The sequence below is a fragment of the Furipterus horrens genome, unplaced genomic scaffold (genome assembly GCF_987537825.1).
Source record: "Furipterus horrens unplaced genomic scaffold, mFurHor1.1.pri manual_scaffold_6, whole genome shotgun sequence".
NCBI lineage: Eukaryota > Metazoa > Chordata > Mammalia > Chiroptera > Furipteridae > Furipterus > Furipterus horrens.
The window spans coordinates 17,297,203-17,316,371 of NW_028327176.1; the positions used below are offsets into that span (position 1 = coordinate 17,297,203).

General features: G+C 41.4%; 1 protein-coding gene across 14 annotated transcripts in view; it reads left to right on the forward strand.

Annotated features, from left to right (window-relative positions):
• The window catches only part of DTNB (dystrobrevin beta), a 207,661-nt gene that overhangs the window by 16,898 nt on the left and 171,594 nt on the right, over positions 1 to 19,169 (forward strand). The window contains exon 1 of one of the 14 annotated variants that reach the window (XM_090281078.1): positions 16,202 to 16,231. The exons of the other annotated variants lie outside the window; for them this stretch is intronic. The gene's annotated coding sequence lies outside the window, so the exon portion shown is untranslated. Of the gene's footprint in view, positions 1 to 16,201; positions 16,232 to 19,169 lie in introns of those variants that run through there. 14 annotated transcript variants of the gene reach the window in all.

A 19,169-nucleotide genomic window follows, 5' to 3' on the forward strand; every position in this document is an offset into this window, starting at 1 on the left:
GATTTTTTTTAATTGGGTGGATTAAAGCTCCTGAGTAGGGTGATGAGGATCTACTGAAGAGTGAAATATTTGAATAAATACATACACCTAGTGGGTTTCTCTCAGTGTTCACAGGATGAATGACAGGAAGAAGGGGGCACAGAGTCCTGAGATCACAGCGTCATAGATTTTTTATTTGTGCATTCATGTGGACAAAGATTTTTGGCAGTGAAAATGGGAAAAAAGGGTGGATATGAGAGTGATTATGAGGAAGGAAATGGCAGGGTTTGAAATCAGAGTTAGTATGTGAGGGGAGTGATAGGAGGTTTAGCTATCTCTAGACTATGAGGCCAAGAAAAGGCAAAGTGCCAGGGGTCCAAGTGGAAGGAAGTAGAGAGAGTACTTATATCCATGTCAGTGTTGATCATCAAGGTTATTATATCAGGAAGACAAGAACATATAATCAGGCTTGTCAGTTGGATTACATCTTTGTTGAGTGGAACTGTTAAAATTATAATTACAAAGACGCAGGTCTCAGTATCCACAGGGCACTGGGAAATCACTAATGCCTATGGAAATAATTTATAGTTGTTTTAGTTTGTGTGAACCCCATACATTTTATGCCATCTGAAGTATAAGCTTGGTTGAAATGAAAAGAGTCTTAGTTTGAGTTCCCCTAGGAGAGAACTCTTAGGCAAGGACTTGAGTGGAAGTATTTTGTTTTGGAGGATATCCCAGGAAATACTGGGAGGGGATCGAGAAGTGAGATAGGGAAGGGAAGTTAGCAAATAAAGGGCTTGTTATCAAGTAAGTTACCACGTGGAAAACTGGGGAGCTCTAGGAGCCAGTGTAAAACTTGTCCTTAGAGTTATGCCCCTTGAGGGGGTGAGGTAGGTGGAGTATTATTATGAGGTCTGTGTGGAAAATGTCCAACCGTTGTTACTGTAACCAGCGCCGTTTGCGCTACATCAGTGTAACCTGGCAGCCAAGGAGAGTGGACTGGAATGCACATGCATGGACAATGATGACTTCACTGTACTAGTCAGTGGGGGCAGTAGACACTGTTGAATGAGCATGTGTACTATGTGGCTGTTGTATTCAAATTGACTGAGAGAGTAGAGCAATGAATCTGCATCAGATTTTGGGTTAAGCTTGAACATTCCTCCATGGAAACGATTGGGATGATTCAGAGGCCACAGCTATGGGCAGCTGGTGATTGGCAACTTCATCATGACATTGCGCCCGCTCATGCATCACATCTTGTGCCCAGGTGACTCAGCCCCCCTACAGCCCAGATTTGGTGCCCTATGACTTCTGGCTTTTCCCAAAACTAAAATCATCTTCGAAGGGGAAGAGATTTCAGACAGTTGATGAGACTCAGGAAAATACAATAGGAGAACTCATGGCGATTGGGAGAACTGTGTGATGTCCCAAGGTGCGTACTTTGGAGGGGACTGAGGCATCATTGTCCTGTGTACAATGTTTCTTGTATCTTCTTTAAGAAATATCTATTTTTTGTATTACATGGATGGATACTTTCTGGACAGACCTTGTATACCAGCTCCATCAATCACTGGTTAAGACTGCTTCGGGGAGTAATAAATCTATAGTATTTAGTATTTCAGGCCTGCCATGCAGGGAACAAAATGGATTTCAGTTGTCAGAGAAAGTCCTCAGGTTAAGGGGAAAAGAAGTAGTCCAAAATAGACAGAATTGGTAAACTCTAGGAGATACTGACTCTTTCCTTAATACCTTGCCATACAGTTCCAACATCTCCAATTCATTTTCTATAGCACTTAAACACTCCCCCACCCCCTCGCCCTGCAGCCCAGGATTAAATGAACCAGTCCAGCACCATATGAGGAGGACTGGCTCCAGGTGTCCTTTTTGGAATGTTAAATCCTGGGTCATGGGAGAGTGCCCCCATATCAGCTAACTTTTCCTTACTAACCTTATACTTGGCCCCCAGTTCAGCGCTTTCAAGATCCATCCCCAGGTATGCTCTTCCAGTTCCTGCCAGTGCATATCATCAGTTCCAGCAGCTCTTTTGGTGAATCACCCCTTTCCATCCAAAGCAGGGACAGTACCTGCCTATTCTGATGATACCAAGACTTGACCCTAGTTATTAGCCCAGAAGCAGTGATGGAGGTAGGGACGGGGCCTGATGCAGGTAAGGTTGTTCATAGGCGTGCATCTTGGATGAGGCCTGCACCTAGTCTTTAGGCACAGGAGACTCTTGTATCAAGAGCAAGGGAGCCACTCACTTCTTATGGCTCAGAGGATTTAGGAGAATCTTGGTTGGCTGTACTGTGAATTCAGCCTTCTTTGCAATTTGCTTACTTTCATAATCAGAATTTAGGCCTGATTTTTAGCATCATTTGCCCTCAAGGTGTAGGATCTGAGAGTTCCTTAAAATGCTGCCATGGAGGGCTTCGGCCGCCATGCCATACTACCATGCTCTGAGTTGATGTGGCTGATTTAAGCCCTGACATTATTTCTTCCTTCTGTGCATCAGTACTGCTTAATAAAAATTCAGGCAATTTGTCTTTACAATTTTCTCAAATGCTAAAGCTATTGCATAAGCCAGTCATCTCCTATGTGTCTCTCTTCCTGGCTTCACCACATGGAGAGCCTTGGTAGGATCACCAGGGCTCTCACCAGGTCGCTAACGACCAGCACTGCCATCTTTGTTGTCTGCATGGCAGATGATCCACCTCCAGAATCTATCTTGAAGGTCTATTTTACGGGATCAAATCTGTCTTATTTTGGGTTATTCTAGAAGCAAACTCCAATGTAAGGATTCAAATAAAAGTTTAAAAAAAAATGATCCTAGGAACTAACAGTAGAGGAATAGAGGAAGAGAAGTGAGACAGAAGAGAAAGTAATTAATAAAGGGTTTCTTATTAAGCACTGTGGGTAAGCAAAATGAATTCCAATGGGCTCTGGCTGGTATGGCTCAGTGGCTTGGGCAGCGTCTCACAAACTGAAATGTTGCTGGTTCTATTCCCAGTCAGGGCATGTACCTGGGTTGCAGGTTTGGTCCCCGGTCAGGTCGCGTGCAGGTGGCGTGCAGGTCATGTACAGGTCGCGTGTTTCTCACATTGATGTTTCTCTCCTCTTTCTACCTCCCTTCTCTCTCTAGAATCAATAAAAGAAAAAAAATTAAAAATTAATTCCAGTGGGGAACTCAGGGAGCTAGTGGACAACATTGCTTCAAAGTTATCCCTCTGGTGGATAAAGGAGGTGAAGTATTTATATAATTTCTGGTACTTCCATCCATGGGAGGGCTGCTCCCAGGGTTGTTAATTCTGTGGTACTTCTGGACTCCCCTGTGGGTGCCAAAGCAGTCTTCAGTGTCCAGAAAAACCTGCAGGTGAGACATGTAGATGCTGGCAAATGGAAGCTGATCAGTTATGTATCAAAGTAATAGTACGGGCAACTGAATACAGGCAGTGTCAACGGGGCCTGCTTCACCTGCTAAGTCCATAAATAATGTCAGTGTTGTGGCTACTGTTGAGTAACAAGCTTTTCAACTGCGTGGGTTTGGTTTTGAGGGTTTAAAAAAATTATTTTTTTCCTAAAGAAAAAGGACTCATAAACATGGACAACAGTGTGATGATTGCTGGGGAGAAGGATGTATAAGGGGACTAACAGGTAATGTAAAAAATACAATAAAGATAAAAAATTATGTTTTTCTGGATGCAAGTTCTGTGTCAGATATGTGATTTGCAAATATTTTTCTCCCAGTTTGCAGTTGTCTTCATTTCTTTCTTTTTTTCTTTTTTTAAGGATTTCATTTATTTATTTTTGGAGAGAGGGAAGGGAGGGAGATATAGAGAAACATCCATGTGTGAGATAAACATCGTTTTGTTGCCTCTCACACGCCCCCATCTGGGGACCTGCCCTGCAGCCCAGGCCTGTGCCCTGACTGGGAATCAAACTGGTGACCTTTTGGTTTGAGGAGACAACGCCCAACCCACTGAGCCACACCAGTCAGGGCTATCTTTTCATTTCTTATTGGTTTCTTTCATAGAACAAAAGTGTTTTAGTTTTGGTAATGGCCACTTTATCCATTTTTTTTCTTTTATGGCTCATTCTTTTATATGATGTTTCAGACCATGAAGATTTTCTCCTATGTTTTCTTCTAAAAGTTTTATACTTTGATATTTACATCTATCTTTCATTTTGAATTAATTTTTGTATATAGTATGAGGTATAGATAAGGTTCATTTTTTAAGTTAAGGTATAACTGAGATAAACACTAGTGTCAGGTGTACAACAGTAACTCAATAACAGTTCATGTTTTGGCATATGCATAACCAGTTTTCCAACACACCACCATCTTTCCTTCACTGAATTCCTTTTACACCTAAAAAAAAAAAAAATCAAATGATGATATTTGTTTAGCTCTGTTCTGTTTTATTGGTTTGTGTGCCTATCACGTTTCCAATACCATGCTGTCTTGATTACTGTAGGTTTATAGTAATTCTTAAAATTGAGTCATATGATCCTCCAAAGTTATTCTTCAAAGTTGTCATATCTATTCTGTTCCTTTTGCTTATCCATATAAAATTTAGAATTGTCTATATTTTCCAAAAATTTCAGCTGGGATTTATTATTACTTTTTATTGATTATGTATGCTAGTACAGTTGTCCCAGTTTTTCCCCCTTTGACTCCCTCCACCCAGCACCTCCCACTCTGTCTGGCGATTCCCCCCTCCTTTGTTTAGGTCCATGTATTTTGCATATAAGTTTTTTGGCAACTCCATTTCTTATACTTGCTCCTAATATTCCCCCCTGTCTATTCTGTAACTACCAATTTGTACTTCACCTTTTCCCTTATACCCCCAGACCGCTCTCCCACTGGCCACCATCCCAACGTTCTTCATATCTGTGATTCTGTTTTTGTTCTGCTTGTTTGCCTAGTTCTGTTTATAATTGTGTATTTATTGACATTTTATATTCATAATTTTGATCTTATTTTTCTTAAGTCCCTTTAACATTTCATATAATAATGGTTTGGTAATGATGAACTCCTTTAGCTTTACTTTGGGAAGCACTTTATCTGCCCTTCCATTCTAAATGATAGCTTTGCTGGATAGAGTAGTCTAGGTTGTAGGTCCTTGCTTTTCATCACTTTGAATACTTCTTGCCAGTCCCTTCTATTCTGCAAAATTTCTTTTGAGATATCGGCTGATTGTCTTATGTGGACTCCTTTGTAGGTAATTATCTGCTTTGTTCTTGCTGCTTTTAATATTCTCTTTATCTTTAATCTTTGACATTTTAATTATGATGTGACTTGGTGTGGTTCTCTTTACATCTGTCTTGTTTGGGACTGTCTGTGCTTTCTGAACTTGTATGTCTATTTCCTTCACCAAATTAGGGTAGTTTTATTATTTTCTCAAATAGGTTTCTAATTACTTGCTCTTTCTTTTCTCCTTCTAGCACCTCTATGATGCCAATGTTGGAATGTTTGAAGTTGTCCCAGAGGCTCCTTACACCATCCTCAATTTTTTGGATTCTTTTTTCTTCTTGCTGTACTGATTGGATGCCCTTTTCTTCCTTATGTTCCAAAACATTGATTTGTTTCTTGGCTTCATCCACTCCGCTGTTGATTTCCTGTAAATTGTTCTTAATTCCAGATAGTGCAACCTTCATTTCTGCCCGGGTCTTTTTTATGCTTTTGAAGTATCCACTGAGTTCCTTGAGTATCCTAATAACTGCATTTTGAACTCTGCATCTGATAGGTTGCTTGTCTCCATTTTGTTCAGTTCTTTTTCTGGAGTTTTGTTCTTATTTGGGCCTTATTTCTTTGTCTCCTCATTTGGCAGCCTCCCTCTGTTTGTTTCTATGTAGTATTAGGTAGAGCAGCTTTGACTCCATGTCTTGCTAACATGGCCTAACGTAGTAGATTTCCCGTAGGATCCAGTGGCACAGCCTCCCCTATCTCCCAAGCTGTATACTCGAGGTGCTTCTTCTGTGTGAGCTGAGTACTTCCTCCTCTTGTAGATGAGTCTTGATTGCTGTTGGCAGGTCAGTGGGAGGGATTTATCTAGGCCAGACAGCTGGTAGGACTGGCTGTGACCCCTGGCCATCCGCCACCTTCCTCTGTGGCTTGTGGAGGTGGTTGGGTGGTGCTCCAGCGTGGTCTGTAACTGTCTGCTTAGTGCACAGGCTCTGGGTGCACAGGCTGTGTTGCAAGCCAAGGTCACCCTCCACCTGTGTTCTGTCTGGGGTCCTTTGGTGTAAGCTATAAAGTAATGTGCAGATGGCCGCTGCTAGCTAGTGCTGGGCCTGGCCAACTCAGTGAGTGGTGTGAAGCTGGGCTTAGCTGTTGCTTGTTTGAGCGGATTTAGAAAGGTCTGAAGCCTGTTCCCAGCTCAGCCCTAGTATGGAAAAGCCACTGTTACCAGGGTGGGAGGGTTGCTTGAGTGGGCCTGTAAGTTGGATGGGGGCGGACCCTTAGGTAATCGTCAGGGCGGGGCTTACCTTGTGACCCAGGTTGGTGTAGATTCAGATATGGTGCTGCTGCACTACACTGTGGCTGTGTGGGGCAGGGGTCCAAAAAGGTACAGTGGCCGCTGTCTGCAATTCTGTCTGGCAGTCCCCCAGCTCTTGCCCAGTTCCTTCCTGTATGCCACTGCTGCTGCGCTGGTGCTGGAGGCCAGAGGGAGTGAGTCTGAGTCCATGTGCAGTGGGAGGCCCTTTAAGAGGAGAGGCCTGAGAATCTCCCAGTTCTGCTGCCCCCACCCCCACTGATTTTTACAGCCAGAAGTTGTGGGGACTTATCTTCCCAGCACTGGAACCCTGGACTGGGTAGTCTGGTGTGTGGGTGGGATCCCTTGCTCCTGATATATCCCTCCATTTTATATCCACCAGACGTGGGTTTGGGACCAGCCGGTTCCATGTCTCTGCTTCTCTGTCCCTCCTATCAGTCTGGATGAATGCGTTTCCTTTAATTCCATAGTTGTCTGACTTCCATACAGCTTGATTTTCTCATAGTTCTGAGTAATGGTCGTTCTATATTTTAGTTGTAATTTTGCTATGGTTGTGTGAGGAGGTGAGCCACGTTTACCTACGCCTTCATCTTTACCTCAGCTGGGAGTTTGATTGGATTGCCTGATTAGATCGCATGTATTTGTTTAGATCTTTTAAAATTTAATTTAATCAGTGCTTCGTAGTTTCAATATACAGATCCTATACGTATTTTGTTAGTGCATACCTAGGTATCTTATTTTTGTTAGAGGTATTATAAATGCTGTTTTAAAAAATATTCAGTTTCCACTTGTGCACTGATAGTATATAGAGCTGTAGTTGAATTATGTGTTTTGATCTTATGTCTTACAACACTGTTAAACCTGTTTTTTAATTCTGGCAACTCTTGTATATTCCTTTGTTTTTTTTTTTCAAAGATAATCATGTTGTCTGCAAATAGGGATAGTTTTATTTCTTCCTTTCAAATGTTTGCCTTTTATTTATTTTCCCATATAATGTTGATTAGAAGTGGTAAGAGTGGACATCCTTATCTTGTTCCCAGTCTTAGGGGGAAAGCATTCAGTCTTTCAGAGTAAGTGTGACATTAGCTGTAGGTATTTTTGTAAATGCCCCTTATCAGGTGGAGAAAGTTTTTATTTCTAGTTTGGTGAGTGTTTATCGTTATGAATGGACATTGTATTTTTGTCAGATGTTCTTTTGCATCTGATATTATGTGTTTTTTTCTTTAGATTGTTAGTATGTTGGATTATAACTGATTAATTATCAAATGTTGAATTGCCTTGCATTCCTGTGATAGAACCCAGTCTCTTTTAAAAATATATATATATCTAAATTCAGTTTATAATATTTTTTTGAGGATTCTGTTTGTTGAGGATTTTTGTGTCTGTGTTCATGAGAGATATTATTTGATTTTGTACTGTCTTTGTCTAGTTTTGGTATTAGGATATTAATGACCTTTTAAAATGAATTGAAAGGTGTTTTTTTTTGCATTTTCGTATCAGATTGTATGGATTTGATATTATTTCTTCTAAATTCTTTGCTGTTCCTTCATTTATAATGTTTCAGAGTTCTTTACAGAATCATCTCCCTTTTTTCTGAAGATCCTCCTTTAGCACTTCTTTTAGAGCATGTGTGCTGGCTCGAGATTCTCTTAGCTTTTTTTAATTTCTGAAGGATATATTTTCTCAATAAGAATTCTGGGTTGACAGTCTTTCAGAACTTAAAAAATGATATTCCTCTGTCTTCTGGCATTCATAGTTTTTGATGTGAAAGCCACGGTATTTCATGTTATTCCCTTTCACAGGATCTGCAAACTATGGTGTGTGGGCTGACTGCCTGTTCATTTTGTAAATAAATTTTAACAATGCCACGCTCCTTTGTTCACATGTTATCTATGGCTGCTTTTATGCTACAGTGGCACAGCTGAGTAGTTGTGAGGGACCATAGTTCCTGCAAACCTAAAATATTTACTGTTTGGTCTGCCCCCGCTCCCGCCACTGGCACCAGCTTGACCTCGTCATCACCAGAAGAACGGATATTGGCAGCACCCTCCTCACCCGCAGCTACCACAGTGCAGACTGCGACACGGACCATGCCCTCGTGGTAAGCAAGGTGCGCATAATGCCGAAGAGGTTGCACCACTCCAAGATGAAGGGTCGCCCACGCATCAACACCAGTTGTGCCAGCAACCCAGTTAAGACCCAGCAATTCATCAACAAGATGGAAGATGCACTCGGCGAGGGAACGGCGGCAGATGACATTATCGAATCCAATTGGCCACGTCTCCGCGACGCCATATACAACTCCGCCATTATTGCTTACGGGAAGAAAGAGCGGAAGAACGCTGACTGGTACGAGGCTCACTGGGAAGAAATGGAACCCGTGATCGAGGCTAAGAGGAAGGCCCTACTGGCTTACAAGGCCACGCCCACTCCCAGTACACTTCAAGCTCTACGGGCTGCCAGGAACAAAGTCCAGAAGACCGCCCGCCACTGTGCCAACACCTATTGGCTAAACCTGTGCAGAAGCATCCAGGAAGCCGCCGATATAGGCAACGCACGAGGAATGTATGAGGGTATCAAGAAGGCAACAGGCCCAATCCCCTCCAAGATCGCCCCCCTTAAGTCCAAGACAGGTGAGGTCATCACTGACCAGGAACAGCAAATGCGGCGGTGGACCGAGCACTACCTCGAGCTGTACGCAACGAAGAACACCGTAACAGACACTGCTCTTAACGCCATCCCAGACCTACCAGTCATGGAGGAGCTAGACACCCCACCTACTGCGGCAGAGCTCAGCAAAGCCATCGACCGCCTCACTTGCGGGAAAGCACCAGGAAGCGACGGAATCCCTCCAGAAATCCTAAAGAGTGGGAAACCAGTCCTGCTACAGCCGCTCCACCATCTACTCTGTCGCTGCTGGAAGGAGGGTTACATCCCCTAGGATATGAGAGATGCCAACATTATCACCATGTACAAGAACAAAGGAGACCGCAGCGACTGCAACAACTACTGGGGCATCTCTCTCCTCAGCGTCGTCGGCAAAGTATTCGCCCGGGTCGCTCTTGCCCGCCTGCAGACCCTTGCTTCCCGCGTCTACCCAGAGTCCCAGTGTGGCTTCAGAGCTGGCCGATCAACAGTGGACATGATCTTCTCCCTACGCCAGCTGCAGGAGAAGTGTCACGAGCAGCATAAACCACTCTACCTCGCCTTTATCGACCTTACGAAGGCGTTTGATCTGGTCAGTCGAAGCGGACTCTTCAGCTTGCTACGGAAGATTGGCTGTCCACCACATCTGCTTGCTGTGGTCATGTCCTTTCACGACAACATGCACAGCACGGTGTCCTACAACGGCGCAACCTCTGAGGCCTTCCCAGTCAGCAGCGGAGTAAAGCAGGGCTGCGTCCTCGCGCCTACGCTGTTCGGAATCTTCTTCTTCATGCTCCTCCAATACGCCTTTAAGGACTGCAGCGAGGGTGTCTTCATTCACACCAGATCCGATGGCAAGCTCTACAACCTGGCCCGTCTACGAGCCAAGACCAAAGTCAAAGAGGTGCTCATCCGTGAGATGCTCTTCGCCGACGATGCAGCTTTGACATCACACTCCGAAGAGGGACTCCAGCAGCTAGTCACTTGCCTTTCCTACGCATGCAAGGAGTTCGGACTAGCCATCAGCCTGACGAAGACGAATGTTATGGCTCAAGGCACGGGGACTCCCCCATGCATCACCATCGACGGATACACCCTGGAGGTTGTCAACGACTTCACTTACCTCGGGTCCACCATCTCGAGCTCTCTGTCAGTAGACTTGGAGGTCAACCGGAGAATCGCCAGGGCAGCCACAGTTATGGCCAGACTGAACCGGCGAGCGTGGAACAATTCCAGCCTCACTGAGAAAACCAGACTGCGCATCTACCAAGCCTGCGTACTCAGCACTCTCCTCTATGGCAGCGAGACGTGGACCACCTACGCAAGGCACGAAAGGAAACTCAACAGCTTCCACATGAGGTGCCTGCGACGCGTCCTGCATGTCGCCTGGCAGGATAAGGTCCCCAACACCGAGGTGCTGAAGCGAGCCAATATGAGCAGTTTGCATGCAGTTCTTAGCGAGAGACGCCTCAGGTGGCTCGGCCATGTCAAAAGAATGGATGCAGGCCGTATCCCCAAAGACCTCCTCTACGGCGAGCTAGCAGAAGGCAAGAGGATGACAGGGCGCCCAAAACTGCGGTTCAAAGACATCTGCAAAAAGGACATGACACAATGCTCCATCAATCTCAACACATGGGAAGTTCAAGCAGACGACCGCCTAGCCTGGAGGCTCGCGGTCAGGCAAGGTACGTCACGTGCAGAGGCTGCGCGCAACGAGGAGGCAGTCCAGAAAAGATCGAGGCGGAAGCAGCGTCAACAGCAGCAACGACGGCCATCTGCCTTCACCTGTAACAAGTGTGGCAGGGATTGTCACTCCCGAGTCGGACTGCACAGCCATTCTCGGCGGTGCAGATAGACTCTCAAGAAGCTACGCCATCGTCTCTCGAGACGGACGGCTGCCGCCGCCGCCGCCGACGGTCCTTTAAAAACAATTTTTGATCCGTGCCCTATGGGCAATGTGTTCTTTTATTCTGGTTGGTTTTAATAGTTTTTCTTTTGTCTTTTCAGCAATTTGATGATGATGTGTCCATTTAGATGTCCTTTGCTTTTTTTCCCCACAGCTTTAACTTGTTTGAGATTTTCTCACTTTTTAAAATTTGTAGGTATATGTCTTTCACCAAAGTTTTCAGCAATTATGTCTTTATCTGTTGTTTATGGACCCATCACCACATTCTTTCTTTTCTCCTGGGATTCTGATAGCATGATGAAGCTAGGCATCTTTTTTTTTTTTTTTTGTCTGCCAAGTCTCTGAGGCTTTATTTCTTGTTCTTTTAAAAATCTCCTTTATGTTATTCAGATTGGATTATTTCTGTCTGATCTGTTGAAGTGCACTGCCTCTTTCCCTTGTCATCTTCATTTCTGCTGTGTCCATGCAGTGAATCCCAACCCCCAACCCCCCAGTTGTTGTTGTGTTTCAATTCTAATGTTTTTGTTTGGTTCTTCTTTATAGCTTTTGTTCCTGTGCTGACACTTAATATTTTAACTTTTGTCTCTTGGGTGTTTGTGAATGCTTATTTGAACATTTTTATGATAGCTGCTTTAAAGTCAGATTATTTCAACATCTGTGTCATCTTGTGATTTGCATCTGTTGATTGTCTTTCCCTTGTGAGTTAAGATTTTCAGGGTTCTTGGTTTGCCAAAGAATTTTATATTGTTTTCTGGACATTTGGAACATTATGGTAAAGAACTTTGGGTCTTCTTTAAAAATGTTAGGAATAATGTTGATATCTTTGCTTTAATGGGCACTTGACCTGGTTAGGTTTAATCTACAAGTTTCTGTCTTCTATTGGCTGTGGTTCTAACGTCAGTTTAGTTTTCAGTTCTGTGCCACGTATGTGTCACCCACTGGTCTGGGATTTGGGTAGAGGTCTTTCTGTAAGCTTAGTTTTCAGAGTTGTCGATATGCTAGTTAACCCTTTGAGTGCCAACGTCACTGTGAGCGACACTGACAAATTTTCCCAAAAGTTCCAGTGTCGCTCCCAGCGACTCTTTTTTTGATGGCTATAAATGTAAATAACAATTGAATAATTCGTATTTTATGTTTTGTTCTCTTTTTTGTACCTCAGCTTATATATTGATATAACTTTTTCTCATGTTGATCAAAATTTTGAATTTTTACACTTGTTCAAATACTGACATATTAATTCTGTTATAATTTTTACTTGTATTTTAAATGGTCTTTGCAATAATTGCCGAAACTCTATGCAGTGTGCTTGATAAGGAAGCTTTTGCTAATGGATATTTTCATTGCTTCACAATATAGCGTTAGCATTTTTTCCCGTGTCTCGACAGAGTAGGTTTATTGCTCTCGTGATGGGAACGTGGAGAGTCCTTGAGACATTTGACCACCTCATATGAAGAGATAGGAACCTGAATATAGATATGATAGACAGTGGGGGACCTTATACCATCTTACAATGAGTCAGTTTTTCCGATGAGGGGACATTGTTTACTGAGGAAATGCGAAGTGCTGTATCTTCGGTCCATTTCACCAGCAAGGGAATCACGGAGCGTCCTTGAAACATTTGACCCCCTCATCTGGAGAGATAAGGACCTGATATCCTCTGACAATGAGTCAGCCTTTTAGAATGAGGGGAACGTTGTATACGGCAGAAATGTGAAGTGCTGCATTGGCTCTCAGGGTACCCCTCTAGTAGGTTGTAAACACAGCGAATGTTAGTCTTTTTGTGTGTCGGAGCAGATTTGGATGTCACCACTGCCCGATGGTGTTTGCGGTGAATGCGCACTTTCTTCTGCTTTGAATAAAAAGTATCAAAAGTTGGTATCCTCTGGGTGAAGCAATATTCTTATCATCCTAGAGTGGATCGTTCTTTTGTACTGCAAGAGCATGACTACTTTCTAGAGTCATAGGTGAAGAAAAAGATTCAGTTGAACTTTAGCCAGCGAGTGATCTTACACGATTCTTATGGCCGGTATTCATTCATTTTGTGCCTGTGCTTTTTTATATTGGAAAGGCATTTATAGAAAAACTGAAAATGAGTGCCCCAACGAAGAGAAAGGAAACTTTGCGGGAAGAAGAGATTTCTAAATTGATCAGCGATGAATCGAGTGACAGCAATTTTGTGATAAGTGATTTTGAAAGCAGTGCATCTGAAGATGAAGGAAGTGAAGATGAAACTGAACCCTCTTCTTCTGAAAGTGATGCTATTGAAAGCTGTTGGGCTGAGAGGAATGCAGATGGGCAGGACACAACACAACCTCAACATCAGTTTGCAGAGCTTCCAGGTGTGAAGCATGCCCCACTGACTGATTCTAAGCCAAGTGCTTATTTTCATCTCTTCTTCACTGAAGTGCTGCTGAAGCTGATGGTCACTGAAACCAACAGATATGCACAACAGCACCTTCAGTCACACAAAAACTTATCCCCTAATTCTAGAGTGAGTTCTTGGAAACCAACGACAGTTGCAGAAATAAAAGCTTTTATAGCTTGTATACTGAACATGGGCATAATTATTAAACCAAGCATGTACAGGTACTGGTCGAAAAAGAAGTCTTTGTCAACTCCTTGGTTCCGGCACTTGTTCTCTCATAACCTATTTCAGTTATTGCTGAGGTTTTTTCATCTTGTAGACAGTTCCAAAATCCCCACTCCTGATGATCCATTTTATGACCCATGTGCTGAATTTTAGCCAATAGTTGAACATGCCAATTGTATCTTTCAGCATTACTATACTCCCCACCAACAGTTGAACATTGATGAGAGTTTGGTTGGTACCAAAAGTCACAGCAGATTATTGCAGTACTTAACAAATAAACACCATCATCACTGAGGAGTAAAACTTTGGATCATGTGTGATGCAGTCTCAAATTACTGTCTTGTATTCTATGCTTACCATGGAGCAAAAAGTAATACAGACAAAGATGATGTGAAAAAACATGGTTTGGCCTATACTGTAGTACTAAATTGTTTACCATAGGAAATTATATGAATAAAGGTTACCACATCTTTTGTGACAATTTTTTTAATTCGATTCTCCTGGCTAGGTACCTCTACTCAGTAGTGACATACATTAGAGGAACACTTTGTAGGAATCGAAAATTTCTCCCTCACCAGATTCTACAAAAGTTCAGTGTGGGAGAGGTAAGATTTTTTAGAAATGCTTTCCCGTTACTGTGTGGGTTTGGGGAAAAGAAATCGCAAAGAAAGCAGGTATTGGTCCTTAGCTCTAATTCATGTCCAACAGTGTTGAACATAGCATCAAAAAGAAATATGACACCAATTTCCAAGCCAGATATCATATTGGAATACAACCGATACATGGGAGGCATAGACATGTCTGATATGCTGCTTTATGTGTATTTGGATGAAAGAAGAACACTAAAGTATTGGAAGAAGGTTGTGTTCAATGTATTATCAAGAATGCTGCTGAATGCATACATTCTTAATAAGGGAAAATTTTTAGGTGGGAACAAACCAATGTCTCAGTTGGACTTCAACACCTCCACAATAGAAGAGTTTGCCAGAGAATGGCATGAAATTAGAGACACTGTTAACAAATCCAGCAATGAAGAAAATCCACCAGCTCCCTCTCACAAATATGGCGTAAAGATGCTTCCAGAAAGAAACCTAAGATTGTGTAGGGAATGCTCAACACCAGAAAGAAAAATCAGGTTGAGAACAGCATGTGTGAGATGTGACAAAGGGCTGCACCCAAGATGCGTCAATAGCCACAAATGTTAATATATAAACATTTTACTAGTATTGTATTGTTTTTGCATTTCATCTTTGTTTATAAACTTTTTCACTGTTGATATCTATTGGTATATGTCTCTAGTATGAATGCTGTTTGTGTTCATTTTTTTTTGTACATTATGAATTTTTCAAAAATTTATGTAATATTTGGCATACTTCTTGTTATCCATATTGCTATGCGTTTTTTTTCAAATTATAATCATAGGTTTTATATTATGCCATATATTATACTTCAAAAGCCTTACTGAAATAATTTATTTTTTCTAAAATAATTGTTATAATAAAATACTTTTAATGCAATAATTTTTTTGTCTAAATTGCATCAAAGAACACTGCTTACAAAAGAAGAGTGTATTTACTCTATGTCGTGAAATTTTCAGCAAATTATTATGAATAATAATGTTTTTATAGACATTTTTTATAAACTGCATTTCTCAGCAAAATAGCCTGGCATTTCTCACACAAATTTTAGCAATTATGCATGGCACTCAAAGGGTTAAGATCAGATCCCTGGATGTGCGGGTTGGAGAAGATCCCAGTATTTCATAAATAGTTATATGGAGTTGCTTTCCCAAACTTCTGCTCAGTTAGCACCCTGGTACTTTCTGGCTACTCTGGACTCCCCTCTTCTGTCTTTTGGCCAGAAACTGCCCACTTCTGCAGTTGCAGCACAATAGCAAAGGAGAGGGAGAGAGAGAAATAAATATATCAATGAGGTCCTTCTTGGAGCTGCAGCTTACTGAACAGAGAGGAGGGTTTCTCTTCTCACATTTTTGATTCCTGTAGTTTCCCAGGCCAGTGACTTGCTGCTGCCGCCACCCACCGTCTCCACTGCAGGATTGCCTGCTGGCTAGGGTGGTAGAAAGTGAATGAAAAGGAAAGAGGGGGAAAAAGACCTGGGAAATATCTCATTCTCCCTGGGCCTTAGTTCTTCTTTTCTTTGAGCTAGAGCTAGCATGTTCTGAGGATTTTCCTGTGTTTATACCACAGTGTTAGCTTTGGGGGTTTGCCGTGGGTTGAGGTCAAGCCAGGTTATACAAAGGGAAAAAATGGTAAACTCACCATCTGTTCAGTGGTACTTTGAATTCTCTATTCTTCCTTGATCCACCTGCTGACATTTACTTTCCACAGAGCTCAAGATAGCGGTGGCATACATTCTGTGCAGGTTTATAGTTGTATTCAGTGGGAGAGGAAGGTTGGTGTGCGCTCACTCCATTTTACCTGGACCCAGAATTTGTGGGCCCGGGCTTTTTACCTTGTATGTGAGTCACCAGCTGCAATTGCTTTTTGGTCCCTTTAGGGGGGGAATTACTTTCCAGGCATTGCATAAGGAATGTTCAGTCAATTGAAGGTCCTTCTCCAGAGAAGAGTGCATCTGTGAGAAGTTAGCAGCCAGGTAAGGGTACCTGGGCAGGGCATGAACAGCAGCTCCTACATCCTAATACTGTTTCCTTACTTGCCTTTGTTTTTTTAAAAGATTTTATTTATTTATTTTTAGAGAGAGGGGAAGGGGGTCATAAAAAGAGGGAGAGAAACATCAATGTGAGATAGAGACATTGGTTGCCTTTCACACGAGCTCAAACCAGGGACCCAACCTGCAACTCAGACATGTGCCCTGACCAGGAATCAAACTGGCAACCTATCCCTTTGTGGAATGATGCCCAGCCAACCGAACCATACTGGTCAGGGCTCCTTACTTTCCTTTTGACTTATATATCTTGAGCATCTCTTCCTAAGTTGCATGTACCTGTCTCATTTTTTTTAACACCTGTGGATTACACTATCTCATTGTATGGCTATACCATAGTTTTTTAAGCAGTTTTACACTGTTTAATTTTTCTTCTTTTCTTCCTCCTCGTTTCTCCTTCCTTTTTCCCTCTTTACCCTTCCCTCTTCTCCCCTCGCTTCTCTTTTCCTTTTAAACAAATAAACATATTTACTAGGCCAAAGATAGTATACATTTAAAATTTTAGTATATTGCCAAATTGCCATTCAAAATACTTGTGTCAGTGTGTGTGTGTGTATATGTATATATGTGTATATATGTGTATATTCACTAATAGTTTATAAGAGCATCTGTTTCCCCATCATCTCCAAGGAGAGATATTTAGACATTTTAAAACTCTTTTAAGTACAAACATCAAACACATTCAACTTTCTAAACACTGTCAGGCAACACCGTGACAAAACAAAATTTGAAGGAAAAAAACCACACCTTATGAATGTATTTTAATTTTCAAATTTATTTCTAATCTTTATTCATATACATATATGATGGATAAATAATTGTTACTACACTGTGACTACAACATTTTAATTTTGTTGACATCATATGCAGGTTGGCATGTTGTTTATATTTCATCATTATTTTTAAAAGAACCAGTTATGACTAGCTTTAGCCTATAGCTCTGAATTTTGAGAATTTTTCTATAGTATGAACAATTTTCAAAACTGTTAGAGTGGTTACATGAATATAATTTCCTAAAGCAATTGAAATATTAGAAACATTGTTTCTGAAACATGAGTATCAAATCCTTGTAATTGAGTGTATCTTGCTTATCTTGCATGTATCTTCAGTCTAATTTACTTGGGAGTTAGTTTCTGAAGTCAGTGAGTACCTGGGAAAACTGATATATATGAAGATTCCTTTTGAATTTCCCTCAGGAGCAATGCCCTAGTGGAGACCAACATATACAATGGTTTGCAGTCTAGCACTACCAGTTTTTCTTCCTGTTGGGATTGGCTACTTTTTCTTTAGTTGAATTATGTTTTTGAAAAAAAGAAGAAAAGATAGAAAGAAAAAGGGGGTACTTACTCTGTGAGAGAGAACTGAGACCATAGGAAGCTGTCGATTCACTTTTTCACACTCTTGGACAGGCGATCCTGGTGTTGAATTGCCTGCCATTTAAATAATTCTCTTTCTCTCACATGTAGTCGAGTTTGTATTGGTTAATTGTAAGTATACTACAACTCCACTGTAAGTTAAAAAAAAATAGGTAGTTTAAATAACAGCAACAAAATTAAAACCCACTTGATAAAATAGATTTCTTATTGGCTCATGATGGCCTTTTCATTTGTTATCTCAGATTGTTCTGAAATATGTTTTCATGTACAGTATTTGATTTAAGTTTGTAATAAACTGCATCACATGAAGATACTATCGTTTTGTCAGTTTAGATTATTAACTTTCTTTAAAAGTTTTTTTTTTATTTTTTTTATTTTTTTTTACTTTTCACTTAACATTTTTAAAAGTTTTTTTTTATTGATTGATTTTTAGAGGGAGAAAGCAGGGTGGGGGGGAGAGGAGGAGAAATATCAATTTGTTGTTCCGTTTATTTATGGATTCATTGGATGATTCTTGTATGTGCCCTGAGTATCAAACCTGCAACCTTGGCATGTGGGGATGGTGGTCTAACCAACTGAGCTACTTAGCCAGGGCTAGATCATTAAATTTTTAAAATATTTACTTTGTGCCTTATTAACTTTGAAAATCCCAAGGACTTTCTTAAAAGAAAATAAATAATGTCTTTATGGTATCATAATTATGAATCAGAGTCTCTCCACTAGATTTATTATTATGAATAATAATAATTATTATTATTATAATCATAAGAATAGCAGCTACCTTTGTCCTGTGCTTACCTTAGGCTAGGCACTGTCTAAACGAATTACTGCATTTAATCCTATCACAAAAAACTACATGAAGGTGGGGACTTTGTCTCTATTCACTGTAATATTTCCAGTACATCTAGATGTGCCTGCCATATAAGAGCTGCCTGATAAATATTTGTTACATGACTGGTTAATAGAGTATAAACTTTTATGCCATTTCAGCAATGAGGAATAAATCTTAGATTGATTAAAGCGCTTCCTCAAGGATAAACTTCCAGTAGTGGAACTGGAACTCAAGCCCATGTGGGAGGATCATTGTCATTTTGACAATGGGAACATGTTTATCTCATTGCAGCCAGACATGTGCAGTAATACCCTATTGTTTACTACTGGCCTTAGGTTGGGGTGGCATACTTTTTCTTAAAGAGCCAGGTAGTAACTGTGTTAGACTTTGCAGGCCTGCTGCTCTCTGTTGCAGCTACTCAGCTCTGCCATTGTAGCAAGGAAGCATCCACAGACGATACAGAAATGAATAGGTGTGGCTGTGTTCCAGTAAAACTTTATTTGCAAAAATGGGTGGCAGGTCAGATCTGGCCCAGTGGGGTGTAGTTTCTCTAGTTTGTCTTCTCCCTTGTAATCACAGGTGCGACATAGCAGTGCTTGTAGCTTGGTGGTCAGCAAGATGATCCAGGATATGTTCGTATTAATTCTCTCAAAATTAA